The sequence below is a fragment of the Struthio camelus genome, chromosome 1, assembly GCF_040807025.1.
Source record: "Struthio camelus isolate bStrCam1 chromosome 1, bStrCam1.hap1, whole genome shotgun sequence".
NCBI lineage: Eukaryota > Metazoa > Chordata > Aves > Struthioniformes > Struthionidae > Struthio > Struthio camelus.
In genome coordinates, this window is record NC_090942.1 from 147,610,504 (window position 1) to 147,636,020 (window position 25,517).

General features: G+C 38.7%; 1 long non-coding RNA gene across 2 annotated transcripts; it reads right to left on the reverse strand.

The window, feature by feature from the left end:
* Positions 1 to 92: 92 nt before the first annotated feature.
* LOC138063014 (uncharacterized) lies at positions 93 to 23,951 on the reverse strand. 2 transcript variants are annotated; one of them, XR_011136668.1, is made up of 5 exons: positions 23,112 to 23,951; positions 4,702 to 4,792; positions 4,351 to 4,428; positions 3,188 to 3,297; positions 93 to 1,320 (listed from the first exon to the last, which is right to left on the reverse strand). It is a non-coding gene; the product is annotated as an uncharacterized lncRNA (long non-coding RNA). The 2 variants fall into 2 exon arrangements; XR_011136667.1 differs by lacking the exon at positions 93 to 1,320 and having other exon boundaries at positions 3,049 to 3,297.
* Between the last annotated feature and the right edge of the window lie 1,566 nt (positions 23,952 to 25,517).

The window sequence follows — 25,517 nt, forward strand, 5'->3', positions numbered from 1 at the left end:
ATCAGGGGTTATTCAAATTCAAAACAACGCAGTTTACAAAAAAGAATTTTTATTCTCTGGAAACTCTAGGAAGAGTGCCTACCGAAGGACGAAGAACATGATTTAAGCAGTATAAAAGCCCCTTCCTGCCCCAAATACTGATGCTCATTCTATTAAACACTGTACAACATGCAGTCTCAGAGTGACCCAAAATATGTCGGATGATAAGCAATACTCATTGAGTTGGCTGCCCTGGGGACCCCAAGCACACTTCTGAGCAGCTCCTTCCTGGTGCCCAGGGTAGCCTGTCCCTGATGGGACCTTAGGTCCTTGATGACACCTAGCACTGCTTGCAAAGGAAGGAAACCTTGGCGCATGGCCTGAGGGAGAGCCGTTGCACCCTCCACCCGAGCTCCTAAAGTCACCGCTGGGAGCCAAGGCTGCGGGGCACCTTTGGCTTCAGACTGAATAGCCACTCGGCAGGGGATCAATCAGAACAATCAGAGTCTGAGATCAGAGTCTGAGAATCTGGATCCAAGTGAAAAATATCTGACAAGGAAGCCAAATGCTTTTATAAAAGTATGGATGTGTGCTATTTACACTAACATTTAAGAGAGGTTGGATGGAACTACCACTTCAGATATGAATATTAGTGATACAGACGGGTTACAGAACAATTTCCTCACACTTATGCTGTATAACCAGTTGTCCCATCATGGGATTAAGATTACTTTCTCCTTTATGACATATTGGGTAAAATAAAACCCTTCAGGAGCTTACAGAGGTTGAAGACTTGCAGGAGCATTGCTTTGATACCAAGACATCAAGGAGAGACAGCTACCTCCAACAAAACTCTCAGTTCTCCAAGATGTGGACAAAATGCTACATATCACCTTGCTGTTCAGATAAGAAGGCACTTTACATTATAAAGATGAAACTTTCTCACATGAAATTACATCTTTGTCTGCTTGCCTATTGTTCACTTTGCAGGAGAGCTCCGGGCAGCGCTGCAAGCAAAATTCAAGTGCCTTTGCTCCTCATGATTCGTTCAACAGAATCACAGACCTGGTTGCCGCTTTCAACTGCTTTCCCAAGCAGTGACAAGCTAGTAAGAGCGTAATGTGAGGCTTCCCTAATTTTCTGTCTGCCATTTTCCATTATTTTGTCATTACTTTTTCGTGTCCCTGAAGAGGTCAAAGACAAGGCTCGGCTCAGCTCGGCTTGGCTCATCTTGTCTTGTCTGATCTCATCTTGTCTCCTCCTCTCTCCTTTGCTTTCCCGGATGGTTACACAGCCATTCCCACAGACTGTCAGAATAGGCTTCCAGTGATTCATGCAAGCCTAGTTACAAATGAGCAAATTAAATGGCCAGACAGGAAAAGGTATGTTCAACTCCCCACAGTGAGAAGAAGGGTACACAGCAACTTTCATATCATCCTCTTTATTCATTTAAAAGTTGTCATGTTCTTCAAAGGCCTGAGTCCCCCAGATGCTACATCTTATTCCTAATTATATCCCACAGAAAGGGGGAAACTGTGTATCATATGGTAGTCCAGACTAATTGAACTATATTTTCGCAACGAAAGAACAAACCGACTGTATATTTACTCCTCATGCAATTTATGCGTTAGCTATACCAGTGCTGAGCCAAATTACATTACTAGACTGAACATCTATACTGTTTGCTTTGCATTTGGTGTCTGATTTTCAGTGAGAGGAAGAATAGGAGGAAATCTTTTTTTTTTTTTTTTTTAACAAATAACAGGACTTATTGGAGCCAGTCTTGCAACTTCTGTTTTCTCTCACTTTTGATGGTTTTTTTTTTTTTTATTTGTTGTGTTAAGGTTTTATAATTTCATTGGAAATATATTTTTCCATAGTTATTGAATGCATAATTTTGAGCAGAAAATGGTTGCTTAGAAACCTAAAGGTTTCTAATAGGTTATTCATAAAAGCTTTCAAAAATATCCTTGTTTTTTTTTGTGGCTTAGATTTTTACCATGACTAAATGTAGCCATACAAAACACAGTTTAGTTTATTTTTCCTTTTCCTGAAACAAAAGTGGTCTATGAAGATGAAAATGGAGAAGGATCACTCAGTCATCAAAATGACTGCCATGTACATCAAAACTTTTCAAAAGACAATGGGCAAGTGGTTCTTTCAGTGCAAAAAGAAAGCACAGCCCTAACTAACCTTCTATCACTGACTATCTAAGCAGATGTCTATCACTGACTAAACTTCTGTGCAATCCCCATGCATAGGCAGTCAACTCAAGAGCTTGCTCCTGCACATTTCTTGCTGGCAACTCCTGACACGAGGTAATGTGGATGGAAAATAGTAGGTGTATACTGCCCCTGAGCAATAACCAGGCCTTTAGTTGATGCAAGCTGGGGCAGTAAGAGAAGCCCTAACTCTGCAACAAAAAAAGAAGAGTCACAGCTGGTTAGGATTCTTCTCCTCTTCTTTTTGTCCTGATGGACCTAGTGAGAGGCAGAGCTCTTCCCTGTGAGGGACTAGACAGATGTGGGAACAAGCTTTTCCTCAGTGCCCCACAGCTCAGAAGAGGACCAGGCAGCAGAGCAGCAAGCTCGTTCTCCTTCCTCCCCAGGGACACTGCTGAAAGCCCATGGAGAAATGCTGAGATGTCCACAAGGCTGGTGGAGCTTAGCCACCAAGGCCATACGTAGGGAAGGCGTGAGAGACAAATGCAGGGTTGCACACCCGCCGGCTCCTCTCCACAGCACCTCAGTGCTCCACACATGCTCTCATTTCCTCATCCTTGCCTGCAGCAGAGAAAGACCACTTTCATTTCCTAATGAAATGACAGTTTCTTTCTCAAAATGAAATTTCTGGGATTAGTTGTAGGATTTGTGTTTGCCTCCCCAGTAGCTGACGCTTCTGATTTCCTGGTCTTTGAGGAGAAATGTGAACAAGATAAAGAAATAACACAATCCATACAAAAACAAGCGTCCCTCTATATATTCAGACAGGCTATAAATGGTGTCAGAAGAGGGACCAAAGGAATATTTACTGTACTTGTACCTTAAATTTTCCACAGATAGTCCCACGCTTCATTTTCCCTTGTTATGAGGTCCTTTGGTTCACTCATTCCTCCAGATCTTAAGCAATAATTTTCATCAGTAGTTGTCAAAATATGTTTATAAAAGAGGTCACAAGCACCATCAATTTTGTATGTAGGAGATAATACCTTGGAGAGTTGCACACCAGGCTGTGCAAAATCATCCTGTAGACCAAAATTGAGAGAGTAAGACTTGCTCCCCTGCTCTCATGAGGCTTCATCTCCCAGTCTGGCATTCTCTGTCCTCAGACATGCATAACCAACATCAGAAACAGTTTTCAAAAGTGCTATACAAATATATATAAACACCTCCATATTTAAGTTATCTACTTAAAAAAAAGAGTAGTAATGTGCGCAGGTAGGTAAAGAGGATAAAGAAGCTGGGAGAGAGGAGATGAGAAAGAAGAACTCAAAACTTAAAATCACACAGAATAGCTTCTTGCATTTTGGGATAATAGCTTCTATTTACAAATAAATAAGCATGTGAGTACAATATGCATGTGAAAATGAAGAAATAAATGTAGATATATTATATACAAATAAGATAGGATCTTACAGTAAACCACATATATAGCATCATTCAGCGCAGAACTGGGCAAGCTGGTCATTTTAAGAGGTGGCAAAATGATTTTAATCTGCTTCTAGCGGGGGGATAGTAGTCAGGCATATAGTTTCTCTGAAAACTACGAAAATAGCTTTGCAAGCTATTGCCTGAGCTGAGGGACTAGTTTGGTAGAGTAGTTTTAAGCAACTCCTAGATCAAAGCAATAGTTTTCCAAACCATTCTGTATTCCCTTTGCAATCATTACAAGACAGCCAAGCCCTCAGGTGCTGTGTTACCACAAGCAGCATGCCATAGACTGCCAGAGTGCAATCTAGAGATGATTTATGTTTATTTACAGCTGAATGATAAGGGCCTACTGTAATCTCAAGGTATGATTTGCTTTCGAGTACGTAAATTGGGGAAGAGGGGAAATTCTGTATATGACTTAGGTGAGGCTCTTTCTCAGTACACAAAAGTCTTCCTGATGCGATGTTATTGTTATTGCCAGATCATTAATTTAAGTATCATTTACCCTCCGAAGTCATTGAGAGAACTTTGTCTGCATAAAAAGGCCTAAACAGAAAAGCAAATTTTGGTGACAAATAATAATAACAGCCAGTAATGCTTTTCATCTGAAATTCTTAAAGGGCTAATTTTCAAACATTAATTCTGCCTTTTTCCACCAATTAAAAGCATTCATAGAGACAGTGGGACACAATAGTCATTTAATAGGTCACAGAAATCTTACCAAGCCCCTGAGAGGTGGAAGGGAAGGTGAATTTCCTCGTCAGATACAGAACAGGCCAACAGAATCATGCATGCTTTCCTGTTAGGAAAAAGTTCATGTTTCCAGTGAATTAAATCAACATAGACCAGATGAAACTAATAGACAGAATTCTGCCTCTACTTTATAGTAGATTTTTCCATGAGGAATAACATTACCACCGGAAAATGGAAAAGCTTTTGGATTTATCTCTCATTAGATAGCCAAAACCTCAATCTTAATTTCCATCCAAAAGATTTTTCATCCAAAAGCTGTGAAGCTGAAGCAAGCTTACTCCGGGCCTACTAATACCTGCTCCAGCTCTGAATATCTTACCTTTGAGTATCAAGCTTGCTCAAGGCTTTTTACACATAAAAAAGGAGAAAGCATCCCAAGATGGCATGGCTTCAGGTCTGCACGTGAGCCACTGTAAAGACACAATACAGCAAAGGCACTGAAAACAGATGTTTTTGTTTCCTATCATATTCTGCAGATGTTGTTCATAAAAAAGCTAAAGATGAAATGGGAGCTCCTTGTGCAATTTTTTTTCCCCTTCTCTTCAAAATATTTGAATTTCAGTACAAAGAGCAGCAGTAAATAAAGGGTCGAGCAGATGGTTGAGAGCAGAGTTATCTCTCATGGTATCTCAATGCGTGCAAATATCTCTTGTCTCTTGCATGCTATTTTGCAGAAGGTGTTAGATCACAATCAACAACATAAAGGATTTGAGCACTTAGATATTGGAGAAGATCTCCACATCAGAAAAGTCTCAGTGTTACCACCCTCACAGACTTAAACAGGTAGCACAGTAATATGGTGTAGATGAAAAACAAGAGGTGAAAGAGGCAGTCCAGAGGGGAGCCAGTACTTCCTCTTAATTTTGATTAAACCTATAGCTTTGAAGTCATTCTGCATCTTGGGTTGAAATCTGTCAAATCGAAATTGTTTTCAAAGCTTTCATCCTGGTACTAGGTGCTGTTCCTGCTACCGTGGGACTCAGCAGGAGGGCTATCAATGGCAATGAACACAGGGGAATAGGGAGAAAATAGGTGTGCCTAAATATTGTAGCTTTAAAAGACAAAGTTCAGAGAACTGAATGAAGTTTTCTAAAGTAGTAGGATTTTACCTTAAGTATTATACATCAGCTTTTTATAGTACCATTTGATCTGATGTGAAAGTGTCTTAAAAAAACCTAGTAAATAAATATTGCAAAGTGCACATAAAGCTACCTCAGTATTAGTGGGCTCTGTTCTACATCAAGGAATAATCTGGCAGCGTTTGCTCATACTGTGCTGGACAGCTGGCAGAATGTGATATCTGTTGAATGCTGAAAGAAAATCCAGTTGATGTTTGCTCTGTTGCAAGATATTTTGATGTGGCTCTTTGAAGCTGAGAAACAAAGGAGTTGAAAGATATAGAACTTACATAACCTTTTGTTCCAATGCCGCTTATGAAGCAATAGGGGAGTTCTTAGAAAAATGAAATGACTCTTTCAAGAAAAGGAAGAGCATTCTGATTGGAAGGACACTTTAAAATTGAAGAGTAAAAGCCCTGCTTGTACTAGCCGCTGTCTGATTTTGTACCGCAAGTACATTAACTGTACCACAGAGTCAGAAAATTGGTAATCAGAGCAATATTAACATCCTCCATTAGCTGTTTAAATTTAATTTTTATTCTAGATTTCCAGATACAGTTTAGGAAAGACACTTAGACAGTCACTCCTAGAAAATAATAAAATCTAAAAAAGAAAAAGTCAAAAGGTATGTTCTTTTTCCCTTTTTCCTCCTTCTGCACTCCTTTCATTTCCAAACTTATGGCCCGGTTTAGCCAGAAGACAAATCACAAAATCACATGGAGTCACTTCATAGTTGATGTTGGAAGGCCCCTCTGGAGATCGGCTAGACCAACACCCCGCTCAGTTCAACAACAGGTTACTCAGGGCCATGCCCAGTCGGATTTTGATTATCTCCAAGGATGGAGACTCCACAACCTCTCTGGGAACCTATTCTAGTGTTTCACCACTCTCACAGTAAAATAAAGTTTTTTGTTATAATCAAATGGAATTTCCAATTTCAATTTGTGTATGTTATTTCTTGTCCTGTCATTGAGCACAGCTGAGAAGAGTTTGGCTCTGTCTTCTTCACTCCCACGCGTTGAACAGATGCCCCTTCAGTCTTTTCTTCTCCAAGCTGAACAGTCCCAGCTCTCAGCTGCTCCTGCTGTGAGAGCTGCTCCAGTCCGTTAATTATCTTTGTGGCCCTTTGCTGGACTTGGTCCAGCATGTCAATGTCTCTCTTGCACGGGGGAGCCCAGAACTGGACCCAGCACTCAAGGTGTGGCCTCACCAGTGCTGAGCAGATGGGAAGGATCCCCTCCCTCAACCCGCTGGTGACACTCTGCCTAATGTAGCCCAGGATGCCATTAGTCTTTCTTTACCCCAAGAGTGCATTGCTGGCTCATGCCCAACTTGTCCACCAGGACCTCTGGGTCCTTCTCTGCAAAGCTACTTTTCAGCTGATTGGTGCCCACTCTGTACTGTTCTGGGAGGTTATTCCTCACCGAGTGTAGGACTTTACATTTTCCTTTGCTGAACTTCATGAGATTCCTGTGTTCCCACTTCTCCAGTCTTTTGGGGTCACTGCCCAAAGATAAACAAATCGTTTCACACAAGTTTAACCTACAAAAGTAAATGCAAAATACATGGTTTATACATTTTTTTGACCTATACTGGTATGAGAAATAGCACACTGGTTCTGGGCAGCAGGTGATCACACCTATCGCTATAAGAACAGTATAATAAATTATTGCTGTCTATCATTTATAGTAAGATAATATTTAAGAGGAAACTGAATGTGAGATACTTGTCTAGACACCATTCAAAGAGTGTGCAGCATTATAGGTGCCCTCTGTCACAGAGGGCCAACAACTGAATTAAAACAGAAACTGAGAGGTAGGTGAGGCGAAGAAGGGACAACACATATTATAGAGCAAACTTAGCTCTAAGACAGTAGTAACTAAACAATTTTTAATATTTTGATGTGACTTTAGTCTCAGGGCTCTATACGAAGCAAGAGTTGAAGACGGAATACAAATGCACTGATGATATTCACACATTCTGTCAGCGTTTATATACGGATTTGCAACTCAAGTCTCTGAAAATAAGGAAGAAATTTTGCAAGAAAAGTCAGCCTGAAGAGTAAAATTATTTAGCAAATCTAATAAAAAATATGTGCTCTAAGACAGAGATAAACTATTGGACCACACAACAACACATAAGCATCTTAGTAGTATCAGATGTGTTTCTGTCCTTGTAGTACTCTGCCAATACAGTCAATTGCCTCTGGTTATTTTGGAAAAATATTATCATAATGCCCTGTGTTATTTTGCACAGAAGTTAGGTCACTGCCTCAGCACATAAACTTTTTAAGTGTAGGAAGCTTTAAGAGGTCTTAAATCCAGAGAACATGAGCATGTATATGATAACAAGGAGGGCTACAAAAAGTGTTAGACAGCTGGGGATAAACAAGAACCTTGTAGATCAGAAGAATAACCTGCAAGTTGCAAATTTTGTTGAAGATAAAGAGCTAATTTGATTTCTGTAGGTTTCCTGTGAATACTATAAATTGCTGGAAACATAGGTTTAGTAATCAATATGCAAATTGCATATTCTCAAAATTGCAATATTCTCTGGCTATCTAAGAAGAATAGTTTGAAGGTGTCTATATTTCTTCCACTACAGCTGAACACCTCAGAAACCGCTCAGGACCTTTTCCTTCAGAACACTCTCCATGCAGGTGATTCTCACTGATGCAACAATACCACTGAGTGTAGGGATAAAATCTCTCGTGTTGCTCATATTTATGGCCTAATGGCTTTTGTATATCAGAGTACTACCTCTCAATTTCCTCCTGGTTTAGTACTTTTATTCAGGCTAAATGGTTGTCTGAAAGGTTTCAAATACAAAGCATTAGTATGCTTTCTGTAGACAAATATAGAAAAATCATCTTTCAGGTGTTTCCAAATAAGGGAATACAAGCTTTCCACTTTATTTAGTATCACTTCCAACTCCCTGCTTTCTCAAAAAGTGGGATCCATGTTTGCTTACTATCCTTCCCCCTCTATCACATTGCAACAGAATTTTTACTTCTGAATCCCAAGATCTATCTTCTTTTTGAAAGCCTTCAGTAAAGATGTCTCAGTGATGTCATCATAGTATTTGAAATGAGAAAGGTTAATGTTAAAAAAGTGAAAAAGAATGTAAAATAAAACTCACGAGCCCTATTCTAAATTCAGATTGATGCATGGATGTTAACAGAGCACTCCTTCCACCTATTTGAAAGATTTTTCACTCATTTGTGAAACGTATATACTCGTAACTGTTAGCAGAACAGGCTAGGAAAATTTTATGGTTTGATTCAGTATGGTAAGCCCTATATTCCTGTTTGTCTCAGAACACGGGCGTTTGAAAACAGTTTTTGTGGTGAGGCCTACGGTTCAAATATCGCTGTGGATGTCCATCAGTCTCACAGAACCCTGTATAATGAGCAATTAGCTTTTCTACTCATTAGAAAGTGTGATCTTTTGAACAAAAATGTGTAATCCCATTGCGAAAAATATCATAAAGATGATATAAAATATCTCTGAGATACTTTTATTCATGCTGGTGAACCCACACACAACCAAGGGAGAGGGGGGCATCTTTCTGAGTAGTGACAAAAGGTAGCATCAATTGCATCAGTTAGGTCCTGCTGTTTCCTCCCTGGAGAGGCTAAGCAGTGGGCAAATATAACAAACTCAGCTTTTGTGCTGAACTGACAATTTTAGCTTTTAGCTGTAAAGCTGCTCAGCAGAGCAGCTGTCATTCTAATAGCTTCCCTTCTCCACTTTCGTGACCAGTATGTTCACTGGTTGTGAACAGAAGTTGTTTTTCAGAAAATCTTTACAGGGTGCTGTGGCAGGATTGTTGGTCAGAGTAGGTGTGATTCATATGAACAGATGTGGACAACTAGAAGGTGGATGTTACATCAGAGCTAGTCACCCTTGACTCCCTTCACATTCAGTAGAGAGAGACGAGTACTTTTAGGGTACTATTCATTTCATTGTAACAAAAGCATCAAAAGTAGGTCAAGTGAATTATACCCTAGAACTCTCCCTCTCTCAATTGACGTTAATGTAAGCTTGGGACAATCAATTGAGATGTAAGCAGGCACACTGTAACCATTTAAACTATGATGAGGTAAATGCTACCAGAGGTCCTTCTTATGCAGTATTCTTTCTCAGAGTTGTGATATGTTTCTGAAGGTAGGCACACCTCCAAAAAGCACAAGTAAATGACAGACAAAGGAAGTTTCTTCCTAATGCCAGGTAATCAATACAAGTCAAATTCAGCTCTGAATTGTAGGCATTTAAAAGTAGATATCTGAATACAGGGACTGGATTCAGTTGTCTGCCTATAGGTTTCTGGTAGCACCTGAGATGCCTATAGTATTGTGCCTGGTCTCCCGCTGTCACACCAGACTTCGCGGTTCTCCCACCCAGGGACCCTAGGTTGTATCTACCCGCTGCTTATGGATGTCTGTGATACCAGAAGGCATCTCAGATGGCACAAGCTGCCTGGGCACAGGCAAAACTGAATCACATTTCACCTTTTACATCAAATGCAAATTGGGTATCTATATTCCCTCTGTACTTAGTGTAGATCTGGAATAGCTATTTAGGTGATCAAATGTAGGTGTTTACTTCAGTGCCAGTTGCATAGCTCTCTGTACTCCACAGACTACATCAGCTAGATCTTCACTGGCAGGAAAGGAACATAGACAGAGGTAAGCATCCCACATTTCCATCATGCTCCACGTCTCCTCTGAAAAATCAATTCCGTTAACCCAAACCACTCATTTAAACTATTCAGATAAAGTTTGACCTGCTCAGCCTACAGGGCAGCAGGGCTGGTAATATACAACAGTGATGAGGTATTCTGTCTAAAGTCTAATTATAAATGTCAGTGACAGTCTATGAGCCACAGACAGTTGGCTTTTTGAGAGGTACTTCACCACTTATCATCTAGGAATGATGATCTAGATAAACACTAACATTCTTAGCGATCTCTCCAAAAAAGCAAATAGGTATGAGAGTATGTCATTCGGCTTGCCTAGCTCAGGTTACTTAAGTGTTAGCTGCTTCGTAGCCTCTCAAACAAGTCGTCTAGGTCCCTCCATGACATCTCTAGAGAGCAGTTCACACCACCTGAGATTTCTGAGTCAGTCTGGATAACTTCTGGCGTTTCCTCATTTTCTCCATTGCCTAGAGAGAGGCTAAGACAACCAGTGCAGACTAGACCATTAAATTTTACATGGATGAGTTTAGAAGAGATAAGTACCACCCAAATGTCCAAGAATGTGGCTGTCACTGTGGTTATTGTGTGTTTTGCTCTTTATACAGCAGAGACTGGAACCCTACACAGTCATGTTACATACATATGGAAGATGGTCCCACAAAACCTAGAAGGCTACCAGGGGCTTTTGCAATATTCATACAACGTATGTCAATATCTGGGGCATAAATCTGTTAGAAAGGACATTCCTATCTACAACAGCTACTCATTAAGAGGACTTGCAAAACATGCCCACCCTTGTAGGAAAGCAGCAAAGAAGGCAACAGGAATTGTCAGATTTCACCAGGTCTGTCATTAAGTTTCTCCATCAGAAACAAGACTTCTTCCCAGCAATCACATGAAAGAAGTTCCTAAATAACCATTCACAAATAGGGTAGGTTTTGCCTCCCTCCCATCTTCAAAGCATCGCCTGGTGGTCCAGTTGTAGATATCAAATAGTCTTTTTCCCTTCCCCCCACATGAAAGTCCACATTGAGTCTTAACCAATAGCTTCCATGTGAGAACGGGATCTGCCCAGGGGGGTACTAAGAGAAATTTAACACAAGCTTTGATGTTCCAATAAGATAATATGAGACCACACGGACAATTGCCCCTATGAAATATTAAATGTAGATTCTTTTGATCTAAAGAAATAAGATACTATTATAATAATTTAATATAATCCTCTGAAAGATGAAAATAAACAAAAGTAAATGAAAACATACTGAATATGAATATTTTTAAATGTGGGTTGAGACATTCCATATTGTTTTTACTTGTAATCTTTTGACTCAAGACTTTTCTGGTCTTGTTTATTCAAAAATATTTTTATCTGAATAATTTATTTTTTCAAAGCTTTTACAACTATTCAGAAACTTTTTTAAAAGCCAAATTTCTACATTTATGAGCTTGCATCTATATTTGGCCATCTAAAATCAGCTCCATGACATCAGAGATGGAATATATCTCAACCTTATTAAACAAGCTGCTGGCCAAAAATAAGATCCATAAGTGTATAAAATATTCAGTGTAACTTGTGCAATAGATGTGATTTTTACAGAAGTATACTTTGGTAATAAGTGCCATATCCATACATTAATTATATGAATTTATTTAGTTTATCACATTACTGTGACAGGGTAACTAACATAGTTTATCATGTTGCTGTGGAGGGTATAAGTGTTTCAGTGGGTGAAGGGGGAGATGAGGGCATGGAGAATTTTACCAAACCAAATTTTAAAAATAGGAACCAAGAACATGCCATCAATAAAAATATCTTCACTGAGAATTTATTTAAACAAATATCTGTCAATGATGTTATTTCATGATTTGCAACAGCGATACAAAATATGATCACATACTCTTTTTTAGTTTCTAATAGAGGTCTGATAGTGTTTAGAGCGAATTTATAGTGCATGAAGTATAGAACAGATATGGTGTTAGCTAAGATTCACATCACTATACAGTTTAAAATTCATTGTGTAAGTTTGCAAACTTCAACTGCAGAGCTGAAAATCCCCATGCTGCGGGACTGCTGAAAGATGGTTTTGGTTTTATTATCTTTTTTTAATGTTTTTCAGTAGTAAAGGTTACTCTGCTGTTAAGCTGAAATGATGCAGCTGTTTTTAAGTGAAGCTACATAAAATATTCTTTAGATCATGTTAAAATAAAAGAGAAAAAACACAAATTGTTCCTTGGAAATGTTCTGGCTCCTCCATACTTTGGCATGAGGATGACATTCATATAATGAAAGTGCCTTGTACTGTGTAAATTTGCCTAAATCTTGCCCAGTTATAAACCTTTGAAAAATTGCAGCTCATACACACACTGCAAGGTCTTGTCAATCTGGTGATTAAATTAGATGCTCCGTGTGCTGAGGGTGCTGTGGGCTGCCTGACTGTGTGGCTGCCCCTTACTGGGCAGATCCATCCCAAACGCACCAAGGGTGTGCTGCCGGCAGCCCTCACAGGTGCTGCGGGCACCCACTGTGAGCCCGCACCTTGCTTCCCTGCAGCCTGCCAGGGCACTAGCCTGACTTGGAAACCCAGTATGATAGTGGGGAAGAGGTAGGCAGGTGGGATGGATGAGTGGAAGACAGAGGTTTAAAAGATGTGATGAAAAAGAAGATGTTAGGAGTTGAATGTAGGAGAGTTAGGGGTTGAATGGGGGCAAGTCTTAAAGAGGAGGTTTAGGAGAAGATGCAGGGAATCAGCAAGAAGTGGTGAGGCAAGATGTAAGAGGGAAAAAACAAACAAACAAACAAAAAAAATCAGAATAGTTGGCACAAAGGAAGAGCAGGAACACAGAATATATAGTGACCAGTGCAGAGGCGTTAGGACACATTTCCCTCAGAGCCTGGAGCAAAGAACTGGGTACAGCTATATCAAATGGAGGAATGAGGAGGCTACATAGATGTCCTGTGATCAAGAACATATACTACAGAGGCAGAGAAAAGGAGGCAAATCAGAGGGCAACAGGTTTCCTGTTGCTCCTCCAATACATCCTCATACTCTAATATTCTACTTGTGTAAAACCAACTATCCTTGAACCTCCACATTTCTGCTGTTACAGCTACCAAAGTCACCGGTTAAATGTGTTCCTCCATCCCCCTCTAGTGGGAGGTCCACATAGCAAATATTTCTCCTATTTCCAGTTTCTGCCATACCTTGAGCAATAAAAAGTGGCTCTGCAAGTCTAACAACTCCAGTTCTGCTTCAGTGAGTTTGTTTGTGGGTGCACCGTTCAAGATTTGTTCTCATATTCTCTATGTTTAAATTAGTTAATTCTAAAGAATTAGCTAATGAAAAGAAACTTGAAGTTGTAAACTTGCCCCATAGTCCAACATTAGAAAATGTCCAAAAGAAGTTAAGCTTCATTCATCACTATATGAATACGTGCTATGTCTGAGGATGGAAATAAAAGATCATAAGACTCCCACTTCATTAAAAATGCAGGATGAAGAGCACTTAGGAATGAATCCATTTTGTGTCATGACTGAAGATCACCTGATGCTTTGGAGGTGGACATTGAATGAAGCCGAAGAACAAAAGAGATTGTGATAGAAGTAACTGAGTGTTTATGGAAACCTATATTCCATCCTGCTTTTGTCAGAGATTTTCCAGGAAAATCATAAAAAATTCCTACTTTCATGTTCTGACGTGTTCTGAGTGTAGAGCCCGAGATTTTGCAATTGTTTTTGAAAAACTGCTGAGCTTTCACAGAAGTCACTAAGATAAATAGGAACACTACTCCGAACATACATACTGTTACATACTCTGAGAAATAAGACCTCAGGCGTCTCAAATTGCCACCTCAAATTAGCTGGCACTTTTGACAATTCCCTGTCTGTAAAATGGGGAGAATCATACCACAGGGACATTATGAAGATAAATTCATTAATGTCTGTTAATAACTAGGATACTATGAAAAAAAAGCACCAGGGAAAAGCCCATTAGGAAATGAATAATTATGTATTCAGTGCAAGATTTGGACAGTGTGCAGAAAATTAGGCATGGGGCCATATATTAAATGATAAGAAGAAAAAGAAATATTGTATGTCTCCTCATTCTGTGAGCACAGACTATCTTGTGCACTGAATGAGTCGGGGCCCTGCAGGGCAAATTGAAGGTGGGTGTGTAATTAAAGGCTGTATCATAATGCATACACACAAACCACAGCAATTCTCTTATTTTTTTCTTTGCATTGTGACTTTGCAATCTTAGCATTTGTTTACTCGGTATACTGTGGGCTAACAAATAGAAATTTAGCATATGAAGTTATCCTATGATTGTTGAATGTTAAGGGCGGAAAGTTCCCAGCTTCCAGACGAAGAAATGCCAGAGCTTCTTTAATTTCTTTATCCAGTATAACCTGGCAAGTATGTGGGAGAACCAGAAAGATCCCATCTTTGGACACTCGTTGAAAACGCTATTACCTTGTGCGAAACTAGTGCTTTTCGGGCATCTGCATTGCTGGCTTTGTGCATGGAATGAGGCACAGGTCATGCATGTGAATTGTATGTAACCATGGAATTCGAGAAACCTTTATATCCCCCCGTAAACTGAGCAAGGTGAACAGAACTGGCATGCAGAAAGTGCTGCGGGCCTTGAGCACACTCTGTGGAAAAGGCAGGAAAGAGCTCTTTGAGGCTAGAGTTTGTATTTGCCTTACTGTCATGAGCATGCGCACACGGATTTTTCAGAGGAGCCAACCTCTTAACAAGCTCTGCAAAGGAGATTTCCAGAGGCTTGTATCTTGAGCATATATGAATTAATTTTCCTCTTTCCCCAGGGAAAGTAATAATTATTTCTTAGGTCTTATAATATTTCTTTTGACATTTCAGGCTATTTCCACAGACTAGAAGCATGAAAAATAGTTGTATTTTCATTTCAAATCTTTGACAAAACTATTTTCTTTAGAGAGAGATCTTTAGAAATTGCTGAACGATCTTCCTGAAATTTCTCCTAAAGTCTAACTACGGAGATGGGAAAGCATGGACAATACTCACCAAGAAAAAGGCTACCAAAGTTCAAAGTGACTGAAAGCACACGCTGAGGGTGAAAGGTGTGAGAAATCTGTAATTGTAAGTGCTGCTACCAGCTCCACATGACAGTCATATCCACCTGGATATGAGAGTTGTGCAAACAACAGAAAAGCCTTGAGACAAATTGTATAATAATTATCAGGCAGATCTTCCCAGTAAATGTGGCTATTCTGCCAGTGTCTTAGCAGTTGTTTGCTTTGTCCAGCTTCCTTATGACGACATCTTTCCTACATCAACTTTTTTTTTCAGAATGTACCTTAAAATTGCTAAACAAGTTGGTTCAAAACCCACTATGATCAGTAAAAAGAAATTACTGTTGATTTCACTGAAGATAGCATCAGTTGGCTCTGATCTGCTCCACCACAGAGGTTAAAGGACTTAATCAGTTGTTTCTGCATCAAGCTGGCAGTGTCTGGGTGGCATCTTGCTACTTTCTTTTGCTGTAGTTTAAAGAGACAGGACTATAGGCCTGAAGGTCTTCTTATTTTGGATAAGGGCCAGATTATGTTGTAAGAGAAATCATTATATTTTTCAGCTGAATAAAAATTTCAGGTAGAAGAGGGTGCCCAAGATGGGCATTTTACAAGTAGATTTATGGTAGGATTTTGGCCCTTAACACTAATGTCAAATGGTGTGGCTCTTTTTATTGTAATTTTCTGAGGTACTTCCTCTAGTATCAACATGCATATTTTTCTCACCAAATGCAGTGAGAACAAATTTGCTAATATGGGTAAGTATCTAAACAGGAGGCAATTAACTCCTCAGATTAACAAAAGCACTTTAGAGAATGAAACTGGTTAAACACTTCTGCAAGTCCTTCTCAAGGCTTAATCACTCCTTCAGGTGCCTAGATCATTTGGAAAATTCAGTTGGTAAAATGTTCTACTTATGTACTCTCTTCCAGAATTGTTTATACCTGAATTTCCTATACTGCTGAAAAAGCAACTGATTTCTCTGATAACCTAATTTAGGCCTTTCTAGAAAAATTATTCGGAGTGAGCTATATTTTTTCTTGGGAGGAAATGAATGTATTCTTGTCCACAAATAAATGTATGTGTGAACGTATGTTTATATATATATGTGTATGTTAGTATGCATATTTGTATGTTTACACATTATACACACAGAGTACCATTTCGTCTAGTAAGCTGTTGGTTAGTCATCAAACTTAATCTTGCAGTTCATATTAGAGAATAGCCTTTTTATTTTGGGTATTAGTAGTCAGGTAAGTACCCCTTGTGGTCTGAACGGCTTTGGACTTTGTCAAAATAAATTCAAGAGTATATAAACCTGACAAAGGCCAGAGCTGGCTGAAATGTGGAAAGGTTGCAACGTGGAATGACAGATATGCTGGATTTTCCTACACAAAAAGAATATTTTTGTTATTGAGCTTCTTGATTAAACAAGTTAGTGGTGAAGCAAATTGCTAAATGGTACACAGGAGGGACTTTGTTTAGGTTTTTAGTTGACTTTTATTGTTTTTTTATGTTTAGTAAAATAGGAACTTCTGCTTTATATGAAATTTCACCCCGTAAACAAGCCCATTTAACAATTCTCAGTTGAGTGGCATACTTCTCTTGAATGATCCCCATTTCCCCATGTGACAATGTAAGTTGTTATTTTTTTCTTTGTCAGGAGGTGGCATAGAGACGTTCGTTGGTGCTTAATCATAAAATGTTAATTCAGCAAACGCTAAACAAGATAAAACTTTTGCTGTATGTACAAGGCCACATAATTGGCTGAACAACCGCATTAAATGTAATTAAATCACAGGGACAGGACAAATGTCTGTGATGGATGATGTGACGAAAGAATCAAACTAAATAAGAGGTCTGTTCAGGAAAAATTAGGCTCTAGTGCTACTAACGTTTATTAGGCTGCTGTTGGTGTCTCTGATCTCAGTCAAGAGCACTGCTGCATAGGAGGAAGGGGATGAAGTTGGACTCTATTACTTTAGGGTGAGGGAAATCAAGCTAGAAGTCCTAACGGATATAGATGTCAGCAAGGGAACCCTGATTTGATGGAGGACGGGAGAGAGAAAGACACATGAGCTCCTGCTATATTTACAAACATAGTGAGTTACACTGTTGCTGAGAGATAAGTCAGTGGCAGCTTTTGCTTGCTCCCCAATGAAGTACTGTTCCCCCTAAAATCCCCTTGGTGCATGTTGCATCAGAGGAGGGACAGCAGGGAGGAGAGATGGTAGCAGAGCAGCTGAAGAGGACCCGTGATGCCCATGAGGCAGATGTGGCTGTGCAGCCCCTCCTGCTCTTGTTTACACAGCGCTTGCCGTGTTAGGGCAGCTGGGGGCCTAATGTGCCATCTTAGAGGAGATATTCAGGCACTTTTTTCAGCAGAGAAACGGGACTTTTTAGTCCCTGTGGTCAACTGGGAGACCATGTCAATATGTCTAAATGTTGGCTTTTCTGCATTCCTATTTCAGTCCTATATTGTTTTCTATTAAATTCACCTCCAACTAGAGCTTGGTCAGCTGCTCTGTTTGTTCTAGAGCGCGCTCTTCAGCGCTCTGGACATTGCATTGTTGCTTGCAGATAACTTTTGCTTCCCAGAACTGTCTTATGATTTTGTCACAATTGAGAACACAGATAGTCATTAAGCATTATATTTATGGTTAAGCAAAAAAATTGAATTATTTTTAATGCCCTCTCTAAATTTTTGAGAAGGAAGAAAGAAGTAAGTTATTCATTGAGAGGGAACTGATAAGGTTTCTGCAGTTATATTCTAGTACTGAAATGTTAACAGTCAACGTATTTTTCTCAGAATTATACAACTACTAACAAAAAAGAAGGCTGTAATACAGGTATTGGTAAACTGAAACAGAAGATATACAAATTCAGGATCCCTGGTCTTCAGAACATATCTATTTACTCAAAATTAATATTAGCCTAATGCACTCCCCTCACCCTTTTTTTTTTTTTAAATCCCCTCTGCATTATTTGCTCATTCAGGTTTCCCTTCCAGATCTGGGATATGGATGGTGCCTGTTGAGGTTATTCTTTGAAAAACCTCTTGGCCCTTGGGGATCTGGATAAGTTAAGGTATAGCTCTCTTTCTAGCACACAATAAGATGGAGAGTGTCTGATGTCTTCTTAAAGGCTAGCAGGCCAGAAAACAGGGCTTAGAAAGCACAGAATTCCTATTTAAGACTGCCTAACAGAGAGCAACTATGTAGTCCAACTGAGGACACTCACTCTGGTCCCTGTTATAGTGAAAGACTGCAGACTTCAAATCTTTCTGCAATCAAAATGTCTTTTGATCTGTGTCCTTTGACACCTCAAGGGTATGCTTTAGCCACTAGGTATTTTAAGAGAGCTTATTCTGAAAGTTGCCTAAATTTGAGCAGGAAAAAAAAAGGCCTAGATCCTGATACTTTTATAGAAATAGGATTTTTGATGGTTTTTTTTTCTGTCCAAACTTAGAGTGAAAATGTTACAGGGTGCAAAAGTGCTACAATATCTTCTGATGGCCATCTTTTTTGCAGTTCTGTTCTATAGATGATGCTGCAAGAATCACTATCCTTCTTCTCCTGTCAAATGTAACTTATATAAATATGAGCTATTAACCAGTCGCACTCCCTTCCGTGGGGATAGTCCTTTATTCTTCGGTAGCACGAAACACATCTTAAGCAACTTTCTCAATTATCTGTGTAAGTTTACCTCTCTTTTTTAACTAGTTCTTCTGCATCTTAATGAGCGTCTCCCACTCATCCTTTCATATTCCTCCTCTGGACCCAGCTGCCTGGGTTACCCAGCTAAATATCATTTGCACAGCAGCTTAGGGCATTAGGAACGGTAATTTTGTTTCCCAGCAGAAGATACAGACAGCGCTTCCACAAATGCTCACAAGAAACAACAGCAGCAGCTTTTAGTAAAAAGGCTCCCACTTTCATATTGATGTGACCCACCTCATAAAAATCTGATGTTATCTGAATACAAAGTTGTAAATCTCTAGAGCTAGTTACAAATTTTGTAAGGAAGCCATTTAAGAATGGTTCACACAACTCTTGGAGAGAATCTCAAAGACCTTTTCTATTCAGGCAGCTCAGGCAACAGCTACTAGTAATCCCACAAACACTCAGCATAACTAGACAAATGCCTGATGCTGATGTAATTACAACTTTAAAGAACAAATGATTGCTGAAACTTTTCTGAAGTTTGAATTATCTTCACCATCTAGGAAAACTTTATTCATCATTACCATTAATATTCAAAATATCTGACATGGGACTGGGTTTACTGAATCTGTAGTATGCCTTGCACGTACTACATGGAAAACAATCCATATTTCTATATATGTGTGCCTCTTTGTCTCTTCTCTAGCAATTTGCTATGATAGAATCATTCCTTTACCATCAAGACATCCCATATCATATTTTCATGACTAACAGGAGAAAGAGGGATGTAAATTTCCTTCCACATTTCAGCAGCATCTTTATCAGAAGCGATTCACCAGAATGCTGGCTGACTTTTTTTCTTTCCTGTTCTGCACAGATTAAATTTCTTTAGGTAAGAGCTTAGGAGAGCTGTAAGGATATGGTCACCCACTATAATGGTTGCTACTTTGTTCATTTCTCTCCAGCATGCTTAAACTTCTGAGCACAGCCACAAGAGACGTAAAAAAGCAGCTTCTTCCTCCACAGCTATTCCAGAAAATCATGTTACATATAGGAAATGTGTTGGAACATAAAACTAGAAACAGCTTCTAATTGTATACTGTTTCAAAACCCTTCCTTGTATAGGATAAAGACGGAAAATGTATAGTATTACTCCAGTTTCAGCTCAGTATCTTTCCTAAGGTCTTCTTCCAAAGTCATCTTTTGCTTAAATCTCTCTATTCCCTCCTTTTTCTTTACTTTTTTTTGTGCAAAAATTAATGCTTTTCCTCTAGAGTTCAAGAGGAGTGTTTAAATGAGAGCTTTACTATGTTTATTTTTATTTTAAAGTTCTCATTTGAAAATATTAGAAGAGAGAATATTTTTCTCTGTGGGGGTCATCAGAAGCTTCTTGATGAGAATTCATTATTTTAAACAAAGCTGATTAGCATAGATGGGTGAAGCAGCTTTTCATAATTTTCTGGTAATATTCAAATTGCTTGAAAAAATTAGCAGCTTTTACCTTTTACTGGTCAGCATTTCTCTTTCAGTAAACTTCTAAGAAACTAAATTCCTTACATCATTCTGCACCAGTCCATGACTGTGAATAAGGTTCTGTACACTGATTTATGTCATCCTTCAATAGAGCTGTGTGAAAGAAGGGGCCACTGTGCTGAGGAAGCTGTGAAAAACGCTCTTCTTTGAAAGCCTGTGTAATGCAATATTCACACACTTGGTCCCTCTTGGGCACTCTCTCAGATGGCATTCACATCCACCTTTTAAAGTGCTATTGTCCTTAAAGTCAACTTTGAAATAGAAAAAGAAGTTTACTATATTTCCTGCAAAAGCAACTGCTCTCACCCTTTCAAAAAATCTTTCCTCCTTCCCATTACTTGAAGCCTTTCGCTATTTAAGATGAGTACTAGTTATGGGAAGGACTGGTTACTCAAAGTACCTCATTTCCAATGTCATCATTGTATCAGCTTTAGTCTTTATTTGACAGTCACAGAGAACAAAATGGTTGTGATCCTCATTAAAGATTTTACTTTACGTAACACGACAAGTAAGGGTTTACCAGCATCTCTTCAGAAGGCTGCAATGGTAACTTTAAGCGTTCTCGTATTTTTTGGAGCCTTTTTAGCTCAATTAAATTAGTAGGTGTTCTTCTAGTTAAAGTTCCTCAAAAAAGTGGTCATCTAATAATTTTGGATTGCCCTTGTTTATTTTCTGTCGAGAAGTAAAGTTAAATTTACATGTTTACAATACTATTTCTTTCTCAGTTTATATCTCCAAAATCTTTTTCAAATTGATTTTATTCTTTTACTTCAATATTTTTTAATCATCAATAGAAAAACATAGTACTCTAAAAGTTACACTTTTATTTGTTTGAAACTTGTTCTTTTGTTTTCCAATTTCAGACTTTGAAAGAAACCTTTGTTGTTTGGAAGGGAAAGAGTTTGCCCCTTAAACCGTCAACTTTTCTCAGAACTTTCTAGAATTCTGTTACCAGATTTGTCTTCAGGTTCCTAATGTTCTGTGCAATATAGTTCTGCAGAAATTCTCTATTTTCTATTTTCAGCTGAGGCAGATATAAAAAGTGAAGACAGCTTCTTCCTCCTGCCCCTGCTTTGAAAGTTTGAGATCCTTCATACATTTGCTCAAAGGATACGCTGCGTCTTGTAAAAGAAGTCTCTTACTGTTTAGTCTCGTTAAAATAACCACCAAACTAGACATTTTCTCTGAAGCTCCCTTGCCACAGATCTGTCTGTCCTTTTTACTTTAGCATTTTGTTGTTGCTGTTGTTGTTGTTATTGTTTCAAATATATCTCAAAGTTTGTTCCATTCTACTGATTTGCAGGAAGCCCAATTTCCTCTGACTCACAGGATTTTCTAATAATCTATGCTTATTCTAATTCCAGGATTCTGACAGGTATTTTTTCTCCTTTGTTCTTGTTCTCTTTTTTAAAGATAGTAAATTTCAATAATAAAGATTTATTTCATTATTGCTTTACAGAAGCCCACAATATTTTTAACCTTCAGCATTTCATCTCAGAAATTTCTGAGAAGCCCTGTAATTTTTTTTTTTACTTTTATGAGGTCACAGGATATACCTCTGTTCAGTCTCCATATGTACTGTTTGCTTGTTGATTAGCAGTGTATTCACATAAACTCTAAGTGATGATGGCAGCTGATTATTGAAGAGAATTTGATTTGTTAAGGCAGAAAACATACGGACTGTATCCATTCTAAAATCTGTACTGTGGTATGAACAGTAAATGTAAATTCTCATTTCAAAACTCCACATTCTCCAAATGTTGTTCAGATGTTGTTTTTCTAACACTTTACTAGCCTTTCTTATACCTTTCTTTGCCCAATTCTCAAATCCCTTGACCTACCAAGGGATAATTTATGACATTTCAGTAATCTCCTACTCCCTGAATTTATTAAGGATTCTTAATAAGAATAGAAAGAAAACAACTGATTCTACTTATGCCTCATAGGAAAACTATTACTTTTTGTTCCTCCTTAGATGTCCTTTAATTTGCCTCTTCATTCATCAGACTGCCTCCTAAAACGAAAGTCGCTTTTAGCTGATACAGTGGCTTTCATTTTCTCAGTCAGGTCTTGCAGAAAGCAACATGCTGGATGTGCCTATGTTGTTCCTAGTTATTTTGTATCCCCAGCCTGAAAATGGATTTCTTTTAATGGTGTATTACGTGGTTTACCAGTCCGTATTGCTAGTCAAACCTTCTTTCTCTTTAGAGGACCATTTGGACCTTTAACATTTATAGGTATAATTTTTCTTGATTCACAAATCCACAATTTATCAGCCCATATTCTTTTATCCTTTCTGTTTTTGTGATGTAATTCTGACCCTGTCGAACTAAGACCTGCCAATAAAGTGTTGAGCTATAACACCTAAGGTATAGATTAAAACTGGCTTTCATTCTTTTCAATAGAGGGGTAATGAAAATCCTGGTTACTTCTCAGTCTCCCAATATAGCTGGGTTACTTTTCTGATCCTCCTTCATCATTTTACACAACCCACCTCTAAAATCAGCTTCATTAGCCACCATCCCAGCCAGCTGAATGCATATCTTCACGTTGTTCCCCAGCCCTTGCTGTTTCCTCAGTCTAATTTCCCAACCACGTGGATCCCCAAAGGATCCTTTCCTTGATCGTATTTCTCCTTTCCTCTAAACATGAAAATTCACACTTACCCTGTGTTGATGAGCAATATTCATCCCCTTTTCACTTCCCAGGGGGAGGTCCCACCTGGAAGAGTCCCTTTTGCGATCCAGGGTGAAGCTGTAGCATTATATTGTTTATCCAGAGATTTGTGGCTGGGCAGGGCTGGGAGAGAGACTACTCACTTTCGTGTTTCAGGCTATCCTCCTATTCATTTCCCGTTTTACTCTATGCCGATCTCGCTTGTCTTTCTTCTTGGGTTCAGAGTTATGCTTTTCCATTCCTATTTTTTTAATATTTTTGTTACCAGCTGAAGTACTTGTACTGTCAGTAACGATATCTTTGCCTTCCATTTTTTCTCCTTCATGTGTTATTGTTTAGTTACCCCCGAGTTTCCTCAGATAAACACAGCTTCATGATTTTTATATATCACTCTTTCTTTTTTGTTCTATGATGCCTTTTTTTCTGATTTAAAAATTTCTATTTCTGTGAAATAGTGAAGTTTTTCACTCCTTCTGGAAGATTCAGTTTGTAATTTTCAGTCCATTTTCTAATGAATTCAATTTTATCCAGAACTAGATTCCTTTCTTTTTCCTCCTTTTTGATGTGCTTCTGTTCTCGATATGCAAAATATATCACAAAATGTGTTCAAATGAAAGTGTCCTCTGTGTTTCATTTATTTTTCTAAGATGGATTGTATTCTCATCCAGTTCCTTCATTTTCCTTATAGCAGGCTATAGCCAGTCCTGACATACTTCTGCTTCATACTAGTCCTTCCAAACTAAGATCTGGAAACTTTCCAAGCCTTTGCAGAAAGTGGTATTTTGAACGATCTTACTCTCATGGTCCTAATTTTCTTTGAAAAGGAAGGAGGTAGGTTAGGGACCCTATGAGCTCAGGCCTGACTTTTGCTTTTGCTTTCAGTTGCAGAAAACAGTGGATGGTTGCTTAAACCATTTAACCATTTAATAAATCTCTCCTCCTTCCCTTTTGGGAAACAGCTAATTCTTATATTATTTATTCCTTTATGTTTTAAACGGGCTTGATCTTATTTTACAGACCTATTCCTAACTGTAGTTTGGGAGTTTTTTAAGCAATATTTATCTACAGACGACTAATCCTACTGCTATCAGATTACTGAGGTTAAGCCAGAGAGGAAGGGGTAATGGGTTTTCTCTAGGTTATCCATTTGAAGGGGTTGCAGACTGTGCATTTTTCTCCAGCTTTAGGAGACAAAATATATTTGGTCAAATGTTATAAAGTAAACCAAGCTCATTTCTATACCCTGTTGACAATTTTTTTCCATTCTGTACAAATCAGTGAACAAAGTTTTTAAAAACAGAATACTTCTTTATACTTCCAGCGTTTGGCTTCCCACTCAGCAACAAATAAGAAAGAGAGAGAGAAAGAGAGAGAGAGAACACAGCTTGTTTAATAAATTACAGAGACATACACAATAAATATTTTGATTATTGAATACAATTCTGGTTTGGCTAACTGCACTCAGCATAGTCAAATAGGAAAAAAAAAAAAAGTTTTATGCAAACGTCCCAGAAGAGGATGCATTCATTAACTTCTCCAAAATTGCTTGGTGGCATGTGAGAAATGTGTACAACTGTCCCAACCGTGTGCCTTACCTTCCAGGTTGGATATTTAAAGCTTCAGCTAGCATTGTCTTTTCTGCCACTCTCTTCTTCTATCCTTTCTACACAAACGGGAAATGCTTCTGTTCCCCAGCCAGCTCCCATCCCAAGGTAGAATTCATCTGACCAAGTGTATATCTTTGCCTGTCCCACTAAACACCCTTTAAAGCTGATGGAGAGAAACAGGCATTTCTAGGACACGATTCATCACCTCCTAACAGAGATGTTTAAGCAAGCCGGGTGAATGATGTATGGAAAAGCCTGTTTCTCTCCATTAGTTGTAAGGAGAGCATGCGATGTCTAGGCCAGACGTAGGCTGCAAAAGGAATCTCCTCTGTAATGTTTCAGCTCTACTAATATCCACAATAAATAAATCACACTGTTGGAAAATGCACATATTCTTGAAACTAGAAAGGACCATCACAGCCATGTAGCCTGCTTTCCTGCATAACCTAGATCTGGTATTTCACACTTTCACACAATAATCCTTTCACTAAGCCCAGTAACTTGTGACGTAATGAAAATGTCCGATTTTGCCCTTCCTGCTTTCCCGTCCCTCTAAGAACAAACTCTTGGATCATCTTAAATGCTAAGTCTATGAGCAATGTTAAATATTTGTTTCCCAGAGTTTAGGGAATTTCCAAAGCAAACCCACTGTATTCGCTTCCTGCCCACAGTTTGCCCTCTACCCTAAGTGAACTGTCTACTTACCTAATGGCCCTCTTCATTAAAAAAAAAAAAAAGGCTAGTACTCAATGCCCTGAAAATAAGTTCATATTTCCAAACTTAAGGGGA